Source organism: Brachycentrus maculatus, unplaced genomic scaffold (assembly GCF_059751285.1).
Source record: "Brachycentrus maculatus isolate JH-2025_06_01 unplaced genomic scaffold, ASM5975128v1 h1tg000054l, whole genome shotgun sequence".
In the NCBI taxonomy this organism is placed as follows: domain Eukaryota; kingdom Metazoa; phylum Arthropoda; class Insecta; order Trichoptera; family Brachycentridae; genus Brachycentrus; species Brachycentrus maculatus.
The window spans coordinates 149,846-177,441 of NW_028280808.1; positions in this window are offsets into that span (position 1 = coordinate 149,846).

The window sequence follows — 27,596 nt, forward strand, 5'->3', positions numbered from 1 at the left end:
TTAATAAATATCTCTTCACCAAACAATTATTCAGAATTTGTGAACCGAATATTATGTGACAAAAATGACGTAAAATGCATCACAATGCAAATCACACCAGATTTAAAAAAAAACTGTGTTATTTACCAAATGTAATTTAAATTTAAAAAGGATATAAATAACTTCTAACTGGACCAAAATTCAGATTTTGTAAACCAAACTTCGGACACACTCGAAATATTAGGCCGATAGTTGCATCATAACTATGGTTCAATTAAGTAATCTGAATACTTTTTTAGCTTCAGAAACCAGTATTCACAAAATCAATTTTTTAAATTTTAAACTTACAACAAAAATATTAAGGGCATGAAAATAAAATCACGTACTCTTACTCGTCAAGTATGTATCCCAACATATCCTTTAAGGTAAGTGTTACAACTTGCAGGTATTGTATGATTTTGGTTTCGCAAAAGTGAAAATAATATCTTATACGAATTGAGAACCCGCCCATAAAAATAAACAATATAAAAATACCTTCGCGTAATTAAAAGATGAATTTCTTAACTGCTGTTTTAAGGACTTATGGGATGGTACAGAAAAAAATATGAAATATTTATTCTTACTAAGATAGCAACATACATATGCTGAGTAAACACTTATATTTAAATATTAAAAAAAATATAAAATAATATACAATTTATATTTAAAGCACAAACTTTGTGATTTTCCATTTTATAATTAAAATGTAACTTTGTTTTGAAATCACTATTAATATTTTATTTTAACTTAATTATAATGTCTACCGTTTTCGCTTCTTTATCAAGACTGATTAATACTAAATAATAATAAAGAAGCGATTAGCTTCGAAACCGGTAGACATTATAATCAAGTTATAATAAAATATTTATAGTGATTTTAAAACAAAGTTACACTCAAGTGGGTAAAAACAAATGTGTTTTTTTTTGTTGTTGAATAATTTCAACATGTCTTACCACAAAGTAAATGCCGGAACAATAAATCAAATTTAAAAAAAACTTAATATTATATAAGATCACTTCTTTTGGTTTATAATGTAAAAATGACTAGTTATAAGAATTACACGTGTTCTCATTAAAAAGTGAAAATGCAAAACTGAGATTGTATTTTCACTTTTTAATGATAATATTTGTACTTCTCGAAACTAGTATTGTGTACATTAATATACTAAAAAAAGTGGTCTTATTCAAGTGTTTTATTATTTATTTAAATTATCATGTTATTCCACAAAGTCAATGCCAAAACTTCATATAAGTATATGAATTATATATTTATGCAAGCGGGCTAAAAAAATTAATAAATGCATAAATATACTCACTTATTCTTAAACACGCAAAAAGGGTTCAAAATGAGTTTTTTTTTATAATTATTATAATTGATTGTCAAATTAGTAAGTGGATCGATTAAAGTGTTGTCTTTATTGAAAATTGAAACGTAATGAATAAAATCGTGATATAATAACGTATAAACAACGTAGTATAAATAACTTTAATGTTATTTTTTGACATCTCATCAAAGATGAAGAAGAATATGGAAGTCTGGGCATTTACGGGGCTTACGACCGTCATAGGCTGGTTTAAGTGATCACTTTACACACTTGTAACATTCACCAATTCTACCCATTATTGACAACCACACTACTCAAATTCTTGGAAGTTCTATATATATGAACCAATTTAGAAACCTTGTTCATGAATCACTAGAACTTCACTAGAGACATCTATTGGTGAGATGTAAAGAAGCTTTTCACTAAGCAGAAACTCTTATATTAGTATGTGAGATCCGAATCCTGGATTATAATAACACACATGAGAAACGCCAGAAAATACCATTTTCATTTTTATTAAGCTTATAATTTGACCAGATAATTTATTTACAAAATTTTGAGTGTGTCCAAATACTTGTTCACAAAATCTGGATTATCTCCAATTACAGGAGTTATTTTCATATTATTTTTTGACATCTGTAATGAAAATGAAATTGACAAATTATTACAGTTTTTTTTTCAGAATGTTTATGACACAGAAAAGGAAATTTATGATTATTTTTTACCGAAAAAAAAAGTAATTGTTATCTTAACTACGCTTTTATCTTTTTACTGTTACTCCATCCCAGGACCGCATACATAAAAAAATGCTTCTTACAATTTTCGGGTTGTAAAAATCTCGGTTGTATAATATTTTAAATAAATAACAAATATTTATTTATAAATCATGTATTCTTATTTTTAAGGGTTAACAAAACATGGAGCACCGTGTATAAAATATTTCACTGGCAGTCTCTGCACTTATTATTATTAATTCAATACGAATTTTGAAGGTAAGAAAGTTATTGTATAAAGGGTCGTGATTTTGACCCATTGGCAGATATTTCAATGTAAGTTTTCCCAAAATTCTATTTTATCCATGTTAAAAAATTACAACAAATAAAATGCGATCTCTAAAATTTGCAAATCTGTTGAAAATGGTAGAATAAAGATATAATTCGTTATTTATTGATGAAAAATAATATGGTTAGGATGTATTTTATTACATAAGTGAAATGAAGTTATCTAGATAGTGTTGGCACAATTAAATTCCCATGTCAAAAGCTATTTTTCATTGAAGTATGTTTTTACCTATGAAATTTAAGGACATCATGTGAAAACAAATTTTCGAATTTTATTTATATTTTTTTAATATTTAGAATGATAAAAAAATACCCACGTTCAAATGCAACGTTGTGTTTATTTTTCAAAGCAATCGGTGAAAAATAAACGAATATTTTCATTTAATTTTATCATTTTTATATTGAAATACAATAATATTTGAAAATAAAACATTATCTGAATGATAATATCATACATGTTAGATATTTTTTCGGAGATCATTAAAATATATAATTGTATATGATTGCAGCAGAAAAAATAGAAAAAGTTAACTAATTATCCGTGACAATGAAAAAAAAGGCTGAAAAAGACGCAATGTAAAAACTGTGCCCAAAGATGCCATGGCGATAGCGGTAAACACGTATTTCGATATTTTACCGAAACTGGTAGGTGTACTTTATAATAATGATTACTATGGTCCTTCGGATTTCGGATCTTCTTTTATTGATAACCTGTAATATCATATTGTGAAGTGTGGCAACACTCATTTTAATATGAAAATTAATGGTATTGGTATTATGTGATATTGGTGATTCAACCGTGCTGAGAAAAGTGACTCGAGGTACCTATACATTTACACAATATTATGGTATTACAAAGGTATTTCTGTTATGCGGAATATAAAAGTATGATTCTGCTTTAACTAGGTATTTATTTACGTTATTTAGGAATATAAAAAATACGACCGTGTTTTAATTTGCGATGAAATGGTTTGATAATTTTTTGGACATTTCGCAAGGAGTGATCCTTTTAACAACGTCATATATCAAAAATCGTCAATTTTCAGTTGTGCATGTTTTCGGAATGTAAAGAAAGTGTTCTATATCCCAGCAAAAGCGGCATATTTTTAACTTATTATTTACCCGCTACAGGACAGAATGTGTTTTTTGCATTTTAAAGAATTAAGAATTGTTTAATTTTTTTATATATATATCCTAAATATTTTTCAAATGGAGAAAAAACATACAGGTTTTACCTAAAAAGATCTGTTGCACAGTAAAAAGTTCAATAAGTGGCTTGATATTTATTTTTAATACATTTGATTATATTTTTAAACTTTAAAAACGATCTACTGAAAAATCAAGTTTTTTTTTTAATAAATATATGACGTTGTTGAAGTAATCGATAAGTAAGCGATTTCAACCTCACACTCAACCCAAATAATTCCTTATGATAAAACACATCCTAATAAAAAGGTGTCTCCTAAATAAAAGCTTTCCTATTTCAACTATAGACGTCTCCAGTAAACCCACATGTAAATTGTCATGAGATTAATGATAGTAGTGCCAACATTTTCATTAGTGTGGTTGTCAATCATGGGTAGAATGGTGAATGTTGCACGTATGAAAAGTGATCACATAACCAGGCTAAGAGTCGTTAGCCCCGTAAACAATTAGACTTCCATATTCTTTTACGTTTATTTTGAGATGTCAAAAACATAAAAATTAGTTAAAATTTCTCTCTCATTAATTATCTCATTTTCCTTCCTGCATATCACATTTTATACCATACTCTTACCCTTTTACTCCCACCCTCCCATCCTCACACACACACACACACACACACCCTCTCTTCTCTTTTTTTATTTTAATTTACAACAGTATTCGTAACATATATTATGGAATAGAAATATTTCATTGGCTTTTATCATTGTTAATGTAACTAAAAAAAATATTATGTATAAGCTATATAATTCCCAAACAAATGATAGAAAATAATAAATAAAATTAAAAAAGCGAAATTACATAATTAATGTTAATATTTTTTCGTTATATAAGCTCTCCCGTTAATTTATATGTGTAAAAGATTAATTCATAATCATCCACGCTTCAACGTAACATTATCATCGCTTCATGATAGTCAGTAATTAACGTTAAAGAGAAGGATTAATGACGAAAACTTGATTCCAAGCGATGATTTAATCTTAGATCTGATTTCTGACTTGAGAGTACCTACCAGGGTTCAAGTGTTAACTGCATAATGGAAGTTGGTTCATTTCAAATTTCAGAATAGAGAGAGTATTCTGTAGGTACCTGTTAAGATTAAAATAGCTGTTAAAATGTTATTGTTTATACCATCACACCGTTTTCAGAGAAAAAAATATTATTGGATACCATCTTCATTATAAGGTAAGTCGAATATTTTATAAAGAGATGAGATGTCAAAAAATAATATGAAAATAACTCCTATAATTGGAGATAATCCAGATTTTGTGAACAAGTATTTGGACACACTCAAAATGTTGTAAATAAACTATCTGGTCAAATTATAAACTTAAATAATAAAAATGAAAATAATATTTTCTGGCGTTTCTCATGTGTGTGATTATAATCCAGAATTCGGACCTCACATACTAATATAAGAGTTTCTGCTTGATAAAAAGCTTCTTTACATCTCACCAATAGATGTCTCTAGTAAAGTTCTAGTGATTCAAGAACAAGGTTTCTAAATTGGTTAATATATATAGAAGTTCCAAGAATTTGAGTAGTGTGGTTGTCAATAATGGATAGAATTGGTGAATGTTACACGTGTGTAAAGTGATCACTTAAACCAGCCTATGACAGTCGTCAGCCCCGTAAATGCCCAGACTTCCATATTCTTCTTCATCTTTTACTTTGTGGTAAGTCATTTTACAATGATTAAAGAAAACACTTGTTTTTTACAACTTGTTTTTTACCACTCAAGTGGTAAAAAACAAGTGTTTTTTTTAATCATTATATTTTATAAAGCTTTCGTTTTTTCTAACCCTTTTCCGCACCTTATCCATACGGCACAATTTTGTATATTATCGTATTATACATAAAATAATAAGCTTCTTTTATCGAAATGAATTATAGAAATAGTAAAATAAAATGAATTAATGAAACATTGGAAATTTTCGTTGTTTTTAAAAACATAAAACATCAGAAGCCCTTAACATTTTTATTACAATTGTAACTTAAAAATAACCGTTTGTATAACAAAACAACAACTTTATACTGATTTTCATTTTGGCTGTCACATTGTGGTAAAATCTATCCATTTTTTTTTAAATTTTACTTGGGAGATACTATTTTTTATAATCTATTGTGACCGTAAACGATACAGTATATGAAAATGATGCAGAATGCATCGAAACACGTGTCATAATAGATTTTAAAACAGTGGCATTAACCAAGTAAAACATAAATGAAAAAATAAAAATAGATTAATTTTAATTTAAGCCAAAATTGTAATGAACAATAACATTTCAGTTTCGAAATTTAATATTTAATTATTTTCGGCAATTTGAACATAAGACAGCAAATATTATACCTACCCATCTCTTGCAAAACAATGGAGATGTGATATATTACTGTACTTTCTAACTATACTTGTTTTCGCATTATGATTTATGCACAGTATTCTTCTTCCAAATTGGATGCTGAAGGAACCGATTTATATATTTTATTCAGCCATCCGTTATTCATTCACAGATAATAAACCCATTTAATCAAAGCCATGGTAGCATAAGTACCGAAATTTTTAATTATATTTTAAGAAATACAAAAAAAAACTAATAAAACACCGCGCTGTTACATCACATCTTCTTAATCGCACATTGATGATTATTTAAAAAAAATACATTAACTAATTATTTTCTTGTTCGAATGGTGATGAAAACATATTTTTCTCTCTGATGAATACTTCATAATAACTTCCGAGTAATAACTGTTAATATGTAACTGTTCTCGTGATCAAAAATTGTTTATATGAGTTTTTGAAACGTGAAAAATAAAAAATAAATCACAAACTAATCTCGAAAGTTTATAAAATGAAACAACTATATTATTTATATTCAAAGCATTTACTTTGTGGTCAAACATTTTAATTGATATTAGTAATGTTAGTAAATAACCACTCACCGACTACTTCTGTCTACCGGTTTCGAGACGTACCCGTCTCTTCGTCAGGACATACACTACAATTTAACAATCATGCGAACAACAAAACAACTATGTTTTAACCACTTTTTATTGGTACACTTTATCCAACCGGTTTCGACAAGGACCTTGTCATCATCAAGGTTTATGTACTAAATTCTAAAACATAGAAATAATCATAGTTAGATTAAAGTTAAAAGTAAAAAGTGGTTGAAACGAAATTGTTTTATTTTATAAAGTTTATAAAATGTGCCACTAAGTATCTGTGAAAAACATTCAAGAAATAATCTAGAAAAGTTCATAATAATAATTAATCAATTAATAACAGGTTTAATATTTGTAACTATTTTATTGTAAAACCTTTCTTCTGTAAATTGTTATTGTATGTAATGTGTAATTAAAAAAAAAACTTTATTGTATTAACATGTACGTATTTCGGCTCAACACAGGCCAAAATGCATATGATCAATAAAATTTTATGAAAAATGAAAAAAAAAATTATGAAATATATAAATAATATAAAACCCCTATCCGCACCCAAATGGTGCAAAGGGCATTGTCATATAAACGCAGTGTTATCTTGATCGTTTTATACATGAAGGAAAGGTGATCAGCCCTCCGCTTCAGGTACCAGTCCATGGTAATTTTGAATAAATATTACAGTGAAAAAATCACTAATATTTATTTTACCCCCCTTGGGAATCGAACCCGGAACCTCCAGAACGGTAGCCGAGCGTGCTGACCATTACACTACGGAGGCGGACAAAAACTTGATGAAATATAAGAAAATTTATTTGGAGCCATTTTTGTAAAATACCACTTTAAGAGCGCTTTCGAATACATAAAACCTCCCTCATATTCGAACGCAATGTTGTGTAAAAAGGCCAGCATTGGCTAAGTCGCAACTTAATTTTCTCTTAATCCATGTGACATTTTAAGTAATTGATTTTTTTAAACATCGTTTTTACATTGAAAAGATAAGTTTTTCTTCGAAATAATTAAATGGTTTTGAACAAAAATCAATAACTGATACGCTAGTTGTTAAATAAAATATAATTTTTGTACAAATGGTATTTTCTAAAAAAAAAAACAAAAAATATCCAATTCACATTCGTACGTGAGTATGTGGCTCTCCGGTGGTCTGCAGTGGAATGAATACGACTTTACGAATACTGGGCTTTAAAATATCCAAATAATAAGTGAATAATCTTATTTGTGATTTTTCAGATTTCAGATTTAGAACAAACGATTAATTACATTTTCATTTATATGAATTGGTACAAAAAACATGCGTGTATTCGAATGCAATGTTGAATAAAAATAAATAATTTTAAGGGATTTTGGATTTACAACAAAAGAACATTTGCACTCAGTGATCACTTTATAATTGCACGACATTCACCATTTTACCCATGATTGCCAACCAATGTCATCATTTTTAAAATTTTAATCTCATTTTATGTGTATAATAAATAAATTATAAAAAAATTATAAATAAATTAAAAATTATGCTTGTGCAAAGGATTGTAATTGTAAGATAGTGTGAGTCTGTTACTAACGCTAGTTTTACCCACACATGCAGGTACTAATGGTGTAGTTCTACCAGGAAACCAGGAAGAGAGAGAGGTATCCGTGTTTAGTGGCTGTGCACATCCTAATCATAGGATCTGCGCATGCGCAGCGTGTTGGCCGATTTCACTTTCTACAAGCTTCTCACAGCGCTGCACTCTCGGTAATCAAAAATTCCTCAGTCGATAAATAATAATTATCATCTTAGCACATTTTTCAATAAAAACGGCAGTTATCGTAAATATCCAATAATCTGATTTTATTTGCACAAAAAATTAACTTTCACAAGAATAGCTGAGATGAGACTACCTTAAACGGAAAACGATAAGCGTTTTGTGTATTTATTAATTGTGGTCTAAAATACGTAAGATTTTAGATTATATAAACTAAAAATACGCCATAAAATAGCTGAATCTATTATTATGTTGGACCATTACCTGTGCACGATGGTACTATAAAATGTTAAAGATAAAGATAACACTGCATTTATCCAATACACTGTCTATTTTACGCATCATTCGACAAGTAATAAATGGGTTCGAGAGAAAAAGAGAACAAGAGCTGACACCACAACAAAAAAAGGCTTCTTAGAACCACCGAAATGAAAACTCTGGCACCCATTGCAGGCCTAACTCTTCGCGACAGAGTAAGGAACTCTGAAATGAGAAAAATCTGCGATGTCAAAGATGTTGTACGATGGAGAAGAGTAAGAAGACGTTTCTAGAGAAATGATGTGGGAAGAGCAAGTTAAGATCGAGTGGTGAGATAGCAGCAGACAGCAGTATAGGAGGCAACAGACCCCCAGGAAGACCACCTAAACGATGGAAAGACAGCTGGTCTTCCACCTCCCAGGAGCGGACTCCGAGATTAACAGAACATAGTCCTAACTAAAGAAGAAGAAGAAAAATATTATTATTACTACTAGTATTATTATTACATTATTCTTCAATATTTTCAGTATCTACAATAGGTAGGTATCTTAGTACCTACTCGTCCTTATTTATTTATTTCTTAAGTAAATAAATGTCTTAAGTACCTTTTTTTTAAATTACCTTCCTAGAGATTCTGAAATTTAGCTACAGCTTATGCATCACCGCTTATCATGACCCTACTAAGGATTTAAGTTAAAATTTTATAGCCCATACCGACTCGTTAGTGGATTTACTCTTTATGTCTAAAGTGACTATAATTTCATGTAATTCATGAGTGAAAATTCCAGGCAAAAACACTCGCTATCTCGCTAAAGGCATGATTTAGAGCAGTTCAATGATTCTAAGTTAGCAATGAAGATAGTTAGGTATGTATATGATTTTAGTCCTATGATTGACTTGTGCGAAAACATTGAGCTTTTATATAAAACTACTAAAATTCTTGATATTTCTAAATATATCGATCAAACTCATAATACAGTATGCGCGAATATTGTCCGCCTCCGTGGTGTAATGGTCAGCGTGTTTAGCTACCGTGCTTGAGGTCCCGGGTTCGAGTCCCAGGGGAGTGAACATAAATTTTAGTGATTTTAAACTGTAATATTTATTTAATATTACCCTGGACTGGTTCCTGAAGCGCATGAGTGATCACCTTGCCTTCATGTAAGTAATGATCAAGATAAAACTTCGTCAATTCGATGCGGTGCCCTATGCACCATTGGGTGCGGATAAGGGTTATAGTAATTAAAAAGTTAGATTTCTTAAAATTTTTCGCGTTCGGCGGAAACAGTCGCATTGTAGCAATTCAGCCACAAAAGGTCATAGTGTCATTGTTGTAGGTAAGAGGGACACGATGGCCGCTGTCTGTCGTAAGAGCGCGGAGAGTCGTTGCGGCGCGGTGTTCCTACACGGCCGATACGAGAGGGAAGACCTTATCTGAGCAACCTTTGTGTATGGACGTCCGCCCGGGGCCAGCACTGCAAGCAAATTACAACTCCGCCGCATTATAATCTGTTCTGCTAGTGCAATAGCTATTGATTTCTGTTCGATCCAGCCGATAGCGCGACCAGGGATATCGACGTGAATATCATGTATTAAATTCACATAAAAAAATATCTTTTAATAAATAACTTCACATACAAAAATTACATTTTTTTTGTTTTTATATAATTTTGATTTATTTATATATAATGATTTTGTTTTTATTTAATTTTAATTTTTTTTTATAAATTTATAATGCCATGCCATGCCTTGCCTTGCCATAATGCCATGCCTTTGTGGGATTCATTTTTATATTTTATTATTATTTTTTTGTACTTGAATTTATGTTTTGTAATGCAAAAGAATTTAAAATTAAGAAAAAAAAACACTAAAGATTTAAATATACTTTTCTGCAGCAATTTTTTTAAGGAGGGTGATATATGCGGTCTGATTAACCCTGTATTTTTAGAACCAAGATCGCGAATTTGTACGAGAACCTATTGTTTCATCAATATTATCTGTTTCTGCAATCCAACTTGTAACGTGTTACATAAAATCAACTATTTATTTTTCTCGAATACTTCTAAAAACATTATTGCCACGACTCTGGAGAAAGTAAAATGGCGATTGTATTTTGTATTACCTGTAATGTCTTCTCTCGGTAGAGTGAGAACATAGCCGATATCTCTTGGTACTCCTGGCGCGGCATCGTGTGCTGCCATTATGTTCTCTATTCATTTACTTGCGAACTATAGTCCGCCCACATTTCAGTAATACAATTGATAGGTAATAGATACATTCAACTAAATTACATTATTTTGTAAGGTGCTCTACAGCTCTAGATCAGGTGAGCTCAATTTGAACTGAACATTTTCATTGTCTTTGAAGAAACTTGATAGAAACAAACATTTTTGTGACATTTGTTTTTTATTCAATTCATTTAGATTATATGTGTCACCTACTTTCGAAATCCGCCAGATCCATGTAAGTCAATTTTCCAAAAAATGCAAAAATCACCGGATAACATTTGTGTTTAAAAAAATTGTCTATCTTTATATAAAATATTATGAAATAAAGAATATTAACATTTTTTAAGTTTTTTTTTAGTATTAAAAAAAATACAAGAGACGCAAACCGATAATGACGTCATCTTAATTTTTGACCTATCCCCGCTCTCTAATTGGCCGATATGGGTCAGGAGGCAAGTTTCATGAATATAGCAGAATTTGAAACACAACGTTGTTTTTAAGTATTTTTAGCAGGGTTTTCAAGTACATAAATATTTTAAACGATATAACCCACAATTGGCATTGCGATAAAGTATTTATTTTAAAATCTTATAAAATTGGATCTGGCGGATTTTGAAAGTAGACGACACATTTAAAATATAAGATTGTCAACACATCCCTAAAATAATATTCATAGATGAAGAAGGAGGATATGAAGATCTTTAAGTCCTGGTTTGACACTTACTTACTGCCGTAAAACGCGAAAAATAACTACTTTATTTGTTTTTCTTTTCAACAACTTGCAATAATGCAACTAAATATATTCAATTATTATGCAGCTTACTAAATACTTGGACCAGTTATTTTATTCTCAACATCGTGATTTTCCAAATACTTGTTCACTAATCTGGGTTTTTTCACCAAGGAGTTATTTTACATTTTTCGACATCTCAACATAGATGGAGAAGAATATGGAAGTCTAGGTATTTATGGGGCTTACGATCTGTCATAGTAATCAATTTGTAATGAATGTGTGGAATGGTGAATGTTTACACACGTGTAAACATTCACCATATGAACCATGATTGACATAATAAAATTGTCATTTTTAGCAGAGATCTTATTTTGAAATGTATGCAAGATAGAAGACTAGGAGACGCCTACAAACATGATTTTAAAATTATATGAAGTTAATTATTTGACCAATTATTTTAATCAATACATTTTAGGTGTGTCCAAATCTTGTTCTTAAAATCAGGGTTCTACTTTTATTGGAGTTATTTCAGCTTAACCTAACCTTAAATAATAATAAGAACTAAACCGTAAAAAAGCCTCCTAATCGAGATACCTTGACACACCTAAAATGTTGTAAAAAAGTCTAAAACAAAAAGCATGTCAACTTAAGAACTGTATATCGCTCACTCCTTCCAACAACGTCAACGATACCAAAAATCGTCAATTTTCAGTTGTGCAAGTTTTCGAAATGCCCTGAAAATGTATTATATTCCAGCAAAAGCGGCATATTTTTAACTTAATATTTACCCGCTATAGGGCAGAAAAAGCTGCTTTTGAATTTAGAAGAAAATGTTTTGTGTAAGTATTTTTTCAAATATACTAAATATTTTTCAAATGGAGAATAAACAGTCAGGTTTAACCTAAAAATATCCGTTGCACAGTAAAAATTTGAATAAGTGGCTTGATATTTATTTTTAAAACATTTTATTATATTTTTAAACTTAACTTAAAAGATATCCTGAAAAATCAAGTTTTTTGATATTTGAAGTTTTTGAAAGGAGTGAGCGATATAGCTCCACTACAGTTAAGCACTATAACATAAAAAATAACCTCCAAAATATTTCGAAGCGACAATACTATGATGATAATGATATGTCTTGATTCGGTTCAATAATATACACAGTAACAAAGCAAAATAACAAAACTTATTACTGATTGAATTATTGTTCAATACCTGTTTCTATCTGCAGAGCATAGCTCTTATAGCGCCACGTGCTATGCAGGTGATAGGAAGAAATTATATCATTTTTCCTCCCAGACAATAGGCACTACAAAACGTAATGAAATACGTCTACAAATCTTATCTGTAATTCAATTGCGCTCTTGAAGACGGATCAGTATCCGGGTGTTCGATTTTTCGAGACAGACGAATGAAACAAATCCACGTAGTAAAGAGATCGTGCAAAAAAGTCGTACTATCTGAAAGCTATAATTTCTCCACTATGCAAAGTAATTTTATCTTCTGTATTTATTCTCGAGGTTTTTTATGAAGTGTGCAGTTTGAATTGTTGTACGAAAGCCGAGAACGAAACAATGAACAATGAAGACTGATGTGAGGCATATTTCCAATAGGCGGTTCGATATTGTATTGAATTTTCTTTAGTGGTGAATCTTCGAAATAAATCCATGTGTGCGAATTATGCTATGTATATAAGATCATGGATACATACTAAAATATTATCATTATTTTGAATTAAGGTAGTAATCATAATAAAAGACAAAATTTTGAGTGTGTCCAAATAATTGTTCACAAATCTTGATTTCTCCAATTAAAAAAAGCTTCCTTTTATCTTTCCAATATATGTCTTGGTTCATGTATACTTATAGAACTTTCAAGAATTTGGGTAGTGTGGTTGTCAAGTATGGGTAAAATTGGTAAATGTTACACGTGTGTTAAGTGATCACTTAAACCAGCTTATGACGGTCATCAGCCAGTTAATGCCCAGATTTCCATATTCTTCTTCATCTTTGATGAGATGTCAAAAAAAAAGTATAAGACGATTTGAATTGATTGTTTTGTTAAAAAAATCATTTGGATGTTGGATATTTTTTGTGGTACAGGATGGAGCATATTAACAACCTACTACTACACTACTCCCATCACGCCGATTCTCTACAGGGGTAGGCAGAGAAGATGAAAAGCAATCAATATAGGCGTTTTCGATAAAATTAAGAAAGGTGTCAGACGATGGAATTAAATTAGTGAGGAAAGAAGGGTTAAACATTTTTATGAGGTGAATGTAGTTGGAAAAAGAAGTAGAGGATGACCGGGAAAGAATTGGCATTATCAAGTACTTTATATGCTTGTAAGCGGTCAAGTCAAGAGTCAGAATAATCTTCGGGTATGTATGAGATGATGAATGAACGTGAAAGAGGCGAAGATTGTTTGTGGTATTCTATTCTCTGTGCCTGCCTTTGCGGAAAACAGCGTAGTGTTTATTTAGTAAGTTAAAAATGTACTTGGTTATATTAGTACCTATATACTTTATAAAAATAAAACAACTATGTTTTAACCACTTTTTATTGGTACACTTTTTCCAATCGATTTCGACAAGAACCTTGTCATCCTCAGGGTTTATGTACTAATTCTAAAACATTGAAATACTCATAGTTAGGTTAAAGTTAATAACCCTTCTCTATCGATACCAAAAACTTCCACGCACTCCGTACACCACATGAAAATGTGATTTTAAAAATGTGCTTAAAAGAAACGAGAAAACACTCTTAAATGTTGCTTTTAGTTGAGCATTGCGAATACGTCCACTTTGGACGATCCCTGAGGATAACAAGGTTCAAGGGAAACCAGTTGGAAATAGTGTACAAATAAAAAGTAGTTAAAACAAAGTCGTTTTATTTTATAAAGTTTATAAAATGTGAAACAAAGTATCTGAGAAAAACATTCAAGAAAATATATATTTATAATCAAAGAGATAAAAAATAATTTCTATAAAACTATATCAAGTCATTTCTAATACTTTAAGCATTGCGAATGGAAACTTATTGAGCATAAAACTAGTTAAGCATAAACCTAGTAAAAAGTATAAAAAATCTCTAGTGCACGACTATGATACCAGCTTAAAAATGTCGATCCAACGAGCTATAAGCAGAAGTAACCCATAATTCTTAATTTAATACACATGTATCATAACTTAATTCTTAATTTACTCACGTAACAATATTAATAATAAATAATTATTTTAATGAAGATATAAGATTTAAAATCCAGTTATAATTAATATCTCCATTAATTGAAGAGATGCTTTATATGAAAGTTGTTACGCGTGAACCATTTTATAAAAATAAACCTAATTACATACGAAAATAAATTACTTAAATCTTGATCTTTTTAATAAATTGCTTTTTTACTCAATGGATCGAATTAGTACAATTGTAGCCGGATTATTAACTTAGTCATATTGAAACTAATCTTCATTTCACATCCGTCAGACTCAGTAGGTGTTCGTATAATAAATTTGAAAATGTAAAAATAGGTCGAGTATATTTCATTATTTTTTTACCCATTAATTATTACATGTTAACATGTCATTCTCTTTCGGTCGCTGATTTTATATGTACAACAATTTATTATTAACCAGTTGCTAGGTTTTTTGAAAATGATTGAGATTATTAAGTGGTATTGATGAAAATCAATACCACCAAATAATTTCTAGGGATGGAAAGATGCATAATGATATAATATTGTATATAAAAGGAGAGTGAATGCTAGGAACAGAGTAAAGGTGCACTGAAATCAGTTAGCAGCTAATAAAAATTCGAGTATTTATCAGCGAGAGCCAAACTGGCAAAAAGGTCCCGAATCCAATCGTAATGTATGGAAGTTGAGCATGGAGTTAGTAAAAGAACAATGTAAATGCAGTCGAAATGCGATGCTTCAGACGAATGTGCTGTAAAACGATATGTTATATGATAGATGTTCGAAATTAGGAAAGAATGCAAATCTGAACATAAGCATTATCAAGCAAATTAAGCAAATTGTGTTCAGATGTTTGGACATTTGGAACGAATGAGTGAAGAAAAGACAGCTAAGCAAATATATGAGTCGAATATTGCTGGAAATAGGAGCAGACGAAAACCAAGGTTAACTTGGCACGATCAAGTATTTCAAATGCCTGAAAGTGGTTATACTAAGAGTGGGAATAATCAAGGGGGTGTGCATGAAGATATCCATGAATCAAGTCGCGAAAATGGTTTGCAAAGACAGAATGGTGTGGCAGTCTATTCTCTCTACCTACCCCTGCGGGTAAATAGCGTGATGTGAAATCAGACAAATAAATGTCAGGTCGAAAGCCCTAGGATGCTCAGACCTCCATCTTCTTTCATATAAATCGTTATATGTTTCCTTCGAGACAGCTATAATATTTTCTGTTCTACCGATTGAGATTCTTGTTGAAGACTCTAGGTCACATTGTGGTAGTATTTATCCATTTTTTTTTAAGTTTTACTTGGTAAATACCACTATTTTAGTAAACTAAATATACAGTGGTATTTAATTTAGTATATTTAAAGCATTGTTAATTTGTGGCATGGTAATATAACACTCTCCTTATCATTCATCGTTCACTTTGTATAATACCACTTAAATAAATACTAATCCGTGACCGGTTCCGGAATAATCATTCCATCATCAGGTCATTAAAATAAAAATACAACGGTGTGACATATCGCTCACTCCGTTCAAGAACGTCATCAATCAAAAATCGTCAATTTTCAGTTGTGCATGGTTTTCGGAATGCCCAGAAAATGTACTATATCCCAGCAAAAGTGGCATATTTTAAACTTAATATTTACCCGCTACAGGGCAGGAAGTGTTGTTTTTGCATTTTGAAGAAAAGGAATGTTTTAATTATTTTTTTAAATATACTAAATATTTTTCAAATGGAGAAAAAACCTTCAGGTTTTACTTAAAAAGATCCGTTGCACAGTAAAAAGTTCAATAACTAGCTTGATATTTATTTTTAAAACATTGTATTATATTTTTAAACTTTAAAAACGTTCTCCTGAAAAATCAAGTTTTTTGATTTATGACGTTCTTGAAAGGAGTGGGCGATATATATATTTTTTTAAAGAGAGTAACTATTAAACTTTGTTTTAATAGTGGTATTAACCAAGTAAAACTTAAATTCTGTTATAAAGGCTGTCTACCTACTTCACAAAATGAAATTACAAAATACTCACTTAAATGAACTCGTCCATTTCGGTGGTATTTTTTTGCTGTTGCCACAGTGGCGGGGCGTGTTTTGCCTCGTAATTTTATTAATTATTTCGTAATACCAGACCTTACATTAAATAATTCTTGCTCGATTTACACTCGGGTATGATTTATTATAATACCTCGTTCTGACACATTAACGGGTTGCATCGGTACTTGATTAACAATTAAACCAAACCGTTTCTTTAATTCAATTATACCAAAAAAATTGCAAAAAGTGTTGTTTAAATTATTTCGTTATTTATATGCACGAGGTTGTCTATTATTATTATTTTATTTGTGCGAATATTTCAATAGTAATTTTTCAATCACGAATTTATTCAGGAAATGCTATAGCGTGATTTGTGCAAAATAAGATGTTACATGTATCCATTTAACTAATAACTATCATGTACGCAAAAAATATATGGGAAAAAAAGTTAGATTTGTATTTTATTTATTACACAATATTACATGTTTTTGTATCGTGTTCAGAGATGGGCAGGGATTTTATACGGAAGTTAATACTTTATCTACGTAGTGAGGATAACTTTAACTATAGTCCCATTCAGTAAAAGAAAGAAATAATAATATTCATTCTATCTGACACTGGATTAGGTAAATGGTAAGTCTCAAGAGGAGACATCTTTGATATAAAAACAAATACTCATTTGAAGAAATTTTGGTTATCTTAATTTTCTGGCAAAAATGTTCGGAAGTCATAATCAGACAAAGTCTTGTCTTGGAGTGCATTTTAAGAAAACATTTTTTCTGACACTGGATTTTCTACCCTTCAGATGACGAAATATTAAGACACACATAAAAATTGTAATATTCTAGTATTGTATTGATATTTCTTAGGATTTAATGTAATATAACAGCAGCTATATAAAATTTTATTCTATTTGACCAGTGACTAGGTTTCAATACTTCCAACATATATCAGAATTGAAGTAATTAATTAAATTATTATTACATCAATTGGTCAAATAGTAGAAGTATCTGAAATTGAAATTTTATTTCAGGCTCTCTTTTCTAAGAAATATTTTAATTAATTCAAAAATAATCTCACATAAATCCAATTGGAGAAAGCTAAATATTTCACAAATTTTCAGTTGATGGCAGCACCATCTGCTGAAAATTCTAATAACATTACTTAAATTTCGGCGTGTTGTATTAATGCTTTAATTTAGAATATCAACTGCACGTAGAACGGTAAATGTTACACCGTGTACAAAGTGATCACTTAAATCAGAAAATGACATGTCGTAAGTCCTTTAAATACTCCATATTGCCACCTTAAATAGACCACTTCATCTTTGATGAGATATCAATCAAAATCGTGACGTAAATAACTAATTTTTGAACAAAAATATATACTTTTTAAAAATAGTGTACATATTATCGTATTCATCCAAACAAATTAATATTCCACCAATAGGTCCAAATCTCAGTACTGATCACCTTACTCCAATTTTAAATATAGCTAAAAATCAAGAAAATACCATATGCGGTTCCAAATGCACCATCTGGGTGAGAATAAGGTTCAAAAAGGTACCAAAATCCATTCGAATGACTTTTCCTGGTAGGTTAGTGGTTTATTAGTGGTTTAACCTATTAAATGCGGTCGTGGTTTGTTGGCTTTGTAAACTACATTGTGTTTAGTTTCCTCAGCAGAGGTTAACAGCGTCATGGCGTGATGCCGCCGTAGGTTTTAATTGAATCTTTAACACCACATTAAGCAGAGACGTGCACTCATTAAAAATACTATTCTCTAGATCAAGGGTGGCCAACCCGCGGCCCGCGGGCCGCATGCGGTCCGCCGGGTGTCTACGTGCGGCCCGCGAAGCAAATCGCACATTTTTTCCTTTAGTTTACACAAAACCACTAAAAGAACTGAGAAGTTTTCAAAACAGGTGGACTATAAACGATTTTTTGTGGAATTTAAAACAAAGGCAACATGCCTGATTTGCGATGATTCTGTTTCTATCTTGAAAAAGTATAACATTAAACGGCATTACGAGGCTAAACATGCAAATACGTTTGAAAAGTACCTAATAAAAATGTTTATATAAAAATGGCCACTTATGCTCTAGATCATAGTGGCATTATTTATCAAAATAGGCTATGGTTATCATTGGACAACATAAAAAGTTTAAAAAAAAAAATTCTCAGTGCGTATATTCTAGTTAATTAAATGCTTACTACAGTAATAATAGAAGGTTATTTAATTTAATTTATTTTTTAATAAAAACACAAGGCAAAAATAAACAAAGAATTTTGTATTTTTACCTGTTAGCTAGAGCAAACATATGTAAATAGTTCTCGAAACAAGTCGTGTTAACGTTAATCAACTCATTAAGTGGTCATATACAAGTATTTTATTTGTAAAATAAAATTAAAATGTTTTTTTCAACAAAAACATGATTAATCAATAATTAAAAGTATTTGTATATTATTTGTATAAATAAAAGTTTTTATAAAAGTAATTTCAAGAAATGAAAGTAATAAAAATTCCACATCCCCACCCCTCTCACTCCAAACCTAACTTAATTCCTTAATCTCGCCCACTCATCTAACTATGAATATTTTAATGTTTCGGAATTAGTACATGTTAAACCCCTGATGATGACAAGGTTCTTGTTGAAACCGGTTGGAGAAATAATGTACCAATAAGTAATGTACCAAAAAGTGGTTAAAAACAAAGTTTATAAAATGTGCCACAAAGTATCTGCGAAAAACATTCAAAAAAATAAAAAAATCTAACTAACTAACCATCACGCCGCTTCCCCGCAGGGGTAGGCAGAGAGAATCGAACGCCACACCACTGTGTCTTTGTAAACATTCTTAGCCTCTTCTACATTCATGCGTCTCCTCATACATACTCGACGATTATTACGACTCCTGACCGGTCGCTCTCAAGTATTTGACATACCTGATTGTGCCAAGTTTTCCTCGGTCTTCCTCTGCTTCTTTTTCCAACTACATTCGCTTCATAAATTTGTTTAACCATTCTTCACTCACTCATACGTTCCACATGTCCAAACCATCTCAACACACCTTTCTTAATTTTATCAATAATGCTTATCTCAGCCTTGCATTATTTCCTTATTTCATCATTCGAACATCTATCAAACATCGTTTTGCCATACATATAATACATAAAGTAAATGTATTACATATTTGTTAAAAAACTATTACTAATAACACCAGGCAAAGAAATGGCGTGTTTTTTTCCGTTCCCATAAGGTATCCATCTCCTAAGTAGAAAAGTACAGCTAGTTTTGAGATAGTTTTGATTAATTTTCAATTTCTTTTTATTTTCAGTTCGCTCCGCCGATTCCCATCACGATGATACTATTCGCTCTATCCATCAATAATATATGTTGAATTCAACCGTTACAAAATATTCTCATAAGACTTTCATCTGGTAGGTTGTTAGTAAAAGAAACTATGTAGACATCCACATAAAAATCGCTAGCATTTTACGTGTTGTATTTTTTCTCAAACAAAAAATATTAGGTAATAGATTTACGTAAATACATAGTATGAAGAACTACAAAATATAATTAATTTATAGAATACAAATTATTATTACTTTGAATCTTCCTATTTTTTGAACAGTTAATTGTATAACTAGTCATCAAATAACATTCACAGTCACAAAAAACAAGTGTTTTCTTTAATATTAATAAAACATTATTAATTTACAATTCTAAACAATTACAAATAAAAAAGTTTAATCTGTTTTAAGACTTATTCAAAATTTACAACATTTTGAGTGTGTCCAAATACTTGTTCACAAAATCTGGATTATCTCCAATTACAGGAGTTATTTTCATATTATTTTTGACATCTCATCAAAGATGAAGAAGAATATGGATGTAAATGCTCAGACTTCCATATTTTTCTTCATCTTTAGTGAGATCAAAAATAGTATTATTGTTAATTGATTGAATTCATTGTTTAACGACAATTAATTCTTCTTCTTCTTACATGCATATATAAGCCTCGTGAACTTTTCTAATTTCATCCTTATTTTACCAACTCCACGCTACAATTTTTATGCATTAGGGTTGGTCCCCTGACTCCATTGTGTACTGTTAGTTTGGCTTTTGCTGATAGGTTTGAACAGCAATTAACTTTAAAAAATATTATTGATTTGGCGCTTATTATTGTAGAACTCCATTTTAGTTTGTGTATTAATTTTTTAATCTAACACAGATTTTTGAGTCTACTTAGTTGTATTTTATTAAAAAAAGACATACAAAATAATATTGTGACAATAGTTTCGCCTTCTAATGGCATTCGTTTGAAAATGCCACAACTAGGCGAAACAATTGTCACAATATTAATTTTATGTGTTTTTTTAAATAAAATACAACTTAGTTGACTCAAAAAATCTGCGTTTGATTAAAAAATTAATACATAAATTCAAAAAACATCTTGAGATTTTTGTTAAAAAAATATGTATTTTTTTGTTTTTGTTTTCAGATACTCGCTTTGAATGTTCAAAAAAGAATATTAATTATAAATTAAAGGTGTGGTCCTTTTTTCTCTGACAACCACACGCTTATCAGATGCAAATCCGCGTGAAGAAGCTTTAATTTCGTTTAAATCGAGATCTGATAAGAGTTTGAGATATATGTATTTGAATACCGTAGCATTGGGTAGCTAGTAAGTAAAAAACTAATCCGTGGGAAGAAATAGAACTACCTATTTATTAATTTAGATTACGGATCAATAATAATTTTTACAAATAAAAGAGTTTCTACATTTTTTTCAAATTTATATTTTTGACAATATTACTTTTAAAAACTAAGACTATTTTTAATGATTATTTTTTGAAATATTTATTTTAAGTAAATTACACACAAAAAAACAAAATATACTTATATTAAATACTTTTTTACATCATAATAACACATTTTTTCATTATTTTTATAAAACCCATCATGCACTGGATTTCTTACCCTATGGATTATACATATATCAAAATATTTTTGATATATCTGGGTGTTTTAGCTGAGATTACGAAAAAATACGGAAGTCTCAGTATTCCAGGGTTTACGTCTTGCCTGGCTTTGTCTTTAAGTGATCATTTTATGCACTTGTGTAACGTTTATATTTATATACATTTATATGTATATATCGTTATATTAACCAGAGGGTAAAATATCCATTGTCTGATTAAAAAATGAATATTATTTTAAATAATAATAATCAACTGGTAAAATTAGAAGTATCTAAAATCATTTGAAGTGGCTCTCTCTTAAAAATATACATGTGAAATCAATCTGAATGAATCACACATATTACACTATCCTAATCATTTATCGTTCATTTTGTGTAATATCACTAAAAATTCTACTTTATGAAATGTATTTAAGTGATTCTCCTACTAAATATATGTGCGATCATTTTATACATCAAAAGCATTGTTACCTTTTTCGTATGGTAATATAACATCTTCTTTTCATTCATAGTTCACTTTATATAGTACCACTTAAAAACACTACTTCATGACTTGTTTTTAAGTGGTATTACATAATGTGAACGATGAATGATAAGAAGAGTGTTATATTACCATAACACAATATTAACAATGCTTTTACTATAGAAAATATTCTCATATGTGTAAAAGGAGAAAATTGTGCACGTGTACTTTATAAATTCTTAACTAATGGTAAACCCATTTATCATAATCACAACTTATATACATATAAAAGAAAACTTAAAAATATTAATAAATATCATTAATTCATATTAGTAAAGAACACAAATCATATTTAACACATTATATGAAAACGTACGTAGAACAACAAGATCCAAAACACAGATACACATAAAAAATTAATGTTTATGAAATATGTGATTAAAAAAAACCGTATGAAAAACTTGTGATTAAATTTGAAGCTAAATTTTAAGTTTATGCTTTAAGAATTCAAGAATTCAACGTTCACTTTGTGAACGATGAATGATTTTGAGAGTTTAATCCTTTGCTTACGTCATCTGTATCCATTAATCTTATTCCTTTCTTATATCCAAGAATCCGAACTGATCAATTTACTTTATATTATTAACGATAAAGTTAACACCGCGTCAATCGGAAGCGGTGCTCTATCCACCGTTGGATGCAGCCGAATAATATATTTCGCAACACGAATTTCTTGGTACACAAACAATAACCGGAAATTCCTCGAGAGTCTGAGTAGATAATATTATTATTACACTTTAAGTTTTAATCAATTTCTTTCACGGACTAAACTCTATTCATCTACAACCTACAGTCCAGTTTCGTGAAATACAAAAATATTTGTCAAGTTTTTAAAAATAATGATAAATATTTAAAAAAAGAAAAATAATTGCATAATTAGACTATATTTCTACATTTTGACATCTCAACAATGATTAAGTAGAATATGACAGTCTAGGTTTTACAAAGCTTATGACCTATCATAGCTTAGATAGGTGATTACTTTACACATACTAATGTAACATTCACCAATATATATGTATGATTTATATAATTGTAATTGAATTTCAGTAGTGTTGTTGTCAATCATGGGTGGATTGGTGAATGTTACGCATGTGTAAAGTAATCACTTTATAGGTCATAAGTCCTGTAAATACCCAGACCTCTATATTTTTCTTCACTTATGTTGACATGTCAAAAATAACAACTTTATAACTTTTTCCACTTTTTTTATTGTAGGCATAAAATGTTCGATCTTCAATTAAGAGAATGACTAAAGTGTACAGTTGACCTAATGAGGAAATGGCTATTCCGAAACTGGCAGTCGTGAAATCGTGTTTGAAGTGGTATTGGCCATTGGCCATTGGCCATTAACCTTGGCTATTCTCCAGCCCATGGGGATCAAGAGGAAGGCATTTTAATTTGTCGTCTCATCTTTTCCCCGCCCCAGACTCGACGGCCCGTGACCGATTGACGACGTTTTAATACATTTATTTTTTGTATATCATTATCATCACCATCCTATCATTATTATTATTATTATCCATGTCTTTATAAGCGCCCTTGAGGTAGTACTTTACGAAAATGGCGCTATGTAAATTATCCAAATGAATGATATTGAGAGTGTTTAATTAATAAATAAACTTGATAAAATAATATCTGATTGCATGATTGCTGTGAATGAGGTTAAGCCGCGAATTCGTGTGTTATGGATTATTAATTTCGAATCCTGTTGGAAAGGCGTTGACATTTTCGTGTGAAATAAAGTAACCATAAAGGTTTCTGTGTGACGTCCTCGGTATCGTTTTAAAGGTAGCATTAATCTCTAGTGTATATCTTTAATGTAGTTCCATTACTCGCTGATTGACATATTAACAGTCACAAATACTGAGAAGCTTTTATTTGGAAATCTTGATGTATCCAATGGTCGAATGAACATAATGATATTAAACCCAGAATCATCATGAGTCAATAAGAAAATTTACATATTGTGATTCAATATTTTCTATCTTACCATATGCGCATATGTTTTAAAAAATATATATATAATGTCACCTAGTATTGCAATAGATAAATATTTGATCTTTTCGAGACCTTTTTCATTTTCTTTTTTTCAATTAATACCTCTTTTATGTATATTAATTACTAACCTACATATCGCTCATTCCTTTCAACAACGTCATATATCAAAAAAACTTGATTTTTCAGGAGATCGTTTTTAAAGTTTAAGAATGTAATAAAATGTATTAAAAATAAATATCAAGCCACTTATTGATCTTTTTAGGTAAAACTTGAAGGTTTTTCTCCATTTGGAAAATATTTAGTTTATTTCATAAAATAATTAAACAATACCTCAAAATGCAAAATCAACACTTTCTGCCCTGTAGCGGGTAAATATGAAGTTAAAAATATGCCGCTTTTGCTGGGATATAGTACATTTTCTGGGTATTCCGAAAAAGTGCACAACTGAAAATTGACGATTTTTGATATATGACGTTGTTAAAAGGAATGACCGATATAGACTTCCACATACAGAATATTCAACAAACTACAATTCATGACAGTAAAACATATATAACTACAATATATGCTAAAATCTTCCTTACATATGCATTTAAGAATTACTCTCATATAACGCAAGAAAGCACCTCCCAGTAAATCACACAAACCATATTTATATTACTACCAGATCCAAACACATAAACCTTCCACATATTTCTTTTGGTCAAAATTACTTTTATTATTATGCAATTAAGTTGTACAGCATGCTTCCACTATCCATAAAGTCATTAAAAAAGTATTAAAGACTTATTTATAAACAGATAATGAAAATAGATAGATCTAAAAATATCAAACATCATTAGGCTATGGTCGTGTTTGATTGCATATCATAAACATTTTTATTTTCTACTTTGTATATTAAAAGCATTGTTTACTTTATGGTATTGTGATATAACACTCTCCTTATCATTCATTCAAGTGAACGGTGAATGATAATGAGAGTGTTAATTATATTTTCATATAGTTTTAAAAATAAGTATTGTAAAATGTGTCCTTAGCACGGGAAGACACAGTGAGAGACCATTTTTGTTATTTGTTATTTGTATTTATGTTTATGATAAAAAAAATCAATAAATGCTAATTAACTATATAACAATGAAACACTTGAATATACTACATAAATTGGTTTTATTTATATATACAACTAGTTTCGAAAACTTACATATGTTTTCGAAACTAGTCGTATAAATAAATAAAACTCATTGTGGTGTATTCAAGTGATTAATTTTTAAAAAAATAATCAAAATGTCATTCCACAAAGTTAATGCCGAATCAATAAATAATATAACTATATTACGATCATGCCGCTAACCTGTAAGAGTGAGCCGAGAAATTAGAACGCCACACCTCTTGATTCGCAAACAGTCTTCGCCGCTTCCACATTCATGCATCTCCGCATACATACCCACCGATTATTCCGACTCCTGGCCGGACCGCATTCAAGTGTTGGAAAAGGCGATGATTTTTTGCTAGTTCAGTAAGTTATTAATAAATTATGCTTATACATGATCTAGTGCGTATTATGAGATATTATGACACATAAAATATATCTTAGAGTGGCCTTGAAGACTCGATGCATACATGACTGCTTGCTTTGTCACAAGATATAATACTGATCACAATTTTTGAGATTATAAAAAGTGGAAGTCTATTAAGATTAAGAATATGACTCAAGTAATGGCCGATCATGGGAATTTTAGCGTGACTGAAAGTAATAACCCGGCCTGAATAAATTAGTCATCGAAGGTGCTATATCAAACCTTGTACAATGTAAGGCTTACCCATAAATACAAAGCAAACTGAGTAACTGGTTTACTTAGCAATTATGATAGAAACTTTGCTTTGCCATAAACTGAGAACTGCATTTTCCTAACTAACACTTACGCCGCTTCCCCGCAGGGAAAGGCAGAGAGAATAGAACGCCACACAACTCTGTCTTTGCAAACATTCTTCGCCTCTTCCACCTTCATGCATCTCCTCATACATACCCGCCGATTATTACGACTCTTAACTTGACCGCATCCAAGTATTTGGCATATCTGATCGTGCCTGTATCTGAAGTTTTTCAAGATCCTCCTCTGCTCCTTTTTCCAATTACATTCGCCTCATCATTTTTTTACAGTTCTTTCCTCACTCATTCGTTCTATATACATGTCCAAACCCTCTCAGCACACCTTTCTTAATTTTATCGATTATGCTTATCTCAGCTTTGACCTGTGCTTTCCTGCTGTCATCAGCTCACTTTATTGTACGTCATATAATAATAATATAATAATAATTTTATTACATGTTATAAAATGCATTAAACATATGAAACTTCATCACCTCAAGGTTTAAAACAAAGAAGAGTTTAATAAATTTAAATATATTTAAGTGTTCGTAACCTGAGCTAACCTGCTGTCATCTGTGCATTTACCAACGGAACCTGTAATTCCATCTCACCGATCAGTCAATTATTGAATAATAAGCACTAGAGCTAATAATGAAAAGAGGCATTGTCTGAAGCGTTCACAAAATTGGAGACACGACCAAAAATGTCCAATTATTGCGCCTGAGTAGTGGATAATACCTGATAGTTTACCACATTCCGTCGCCGAGGCATGATGTTATCGCTCACAGCTACATCTATTGCAGAGTCGGTAAATTAAAAACAAATAACCTAATTCCATTATTAGGCAATATTGAATCCCAACAAACAGATTCTGTATGATTAATATTTTAAGCATTAACTTTGTGAGCGGTCATTTTTACGAAATAGTAATTTTTGGCCTGACCTATTTTTGCCAAACATTTTAAGTGCATGTCAATGTTTGGTCTTTAGGGCATGTTGGTCTGCGGTCCTTAGTGCATATCGCTCACTCCTTTCAAGAACGTCATAAATCAAAAAACTTGATTTTTCAGGAGAACGTTTTTAAAGTTAAAAAATATAATTCAATGTATTAGAAATAAATATCAAGCCACTCACTGAACTTTTTACTGTGCAACAGATCTTTTTAGGTAAAACCTGAAGGTTTTTTCTCCATTTGAAAAATAATTTGAATATTTAAAAAAATAATTAAACAATACCTTTTCTTCCAAATGCAAAAAAAAACACTTCTGCCATGTTAAGTTAAAAATATGCATCTTTTGCAGGGTCATTGTACATTTTATGGGCGCTCCAAAAACATGCACAACTAAAAATTGTCGATTTTCAATTTATGACGTTCTTGAAAGGAGTGAGCGATATAGGATCTAGGGTTAAAACAATGTTTCAATTACGCGTTAGGTTCTTAATTAAAAGGGGG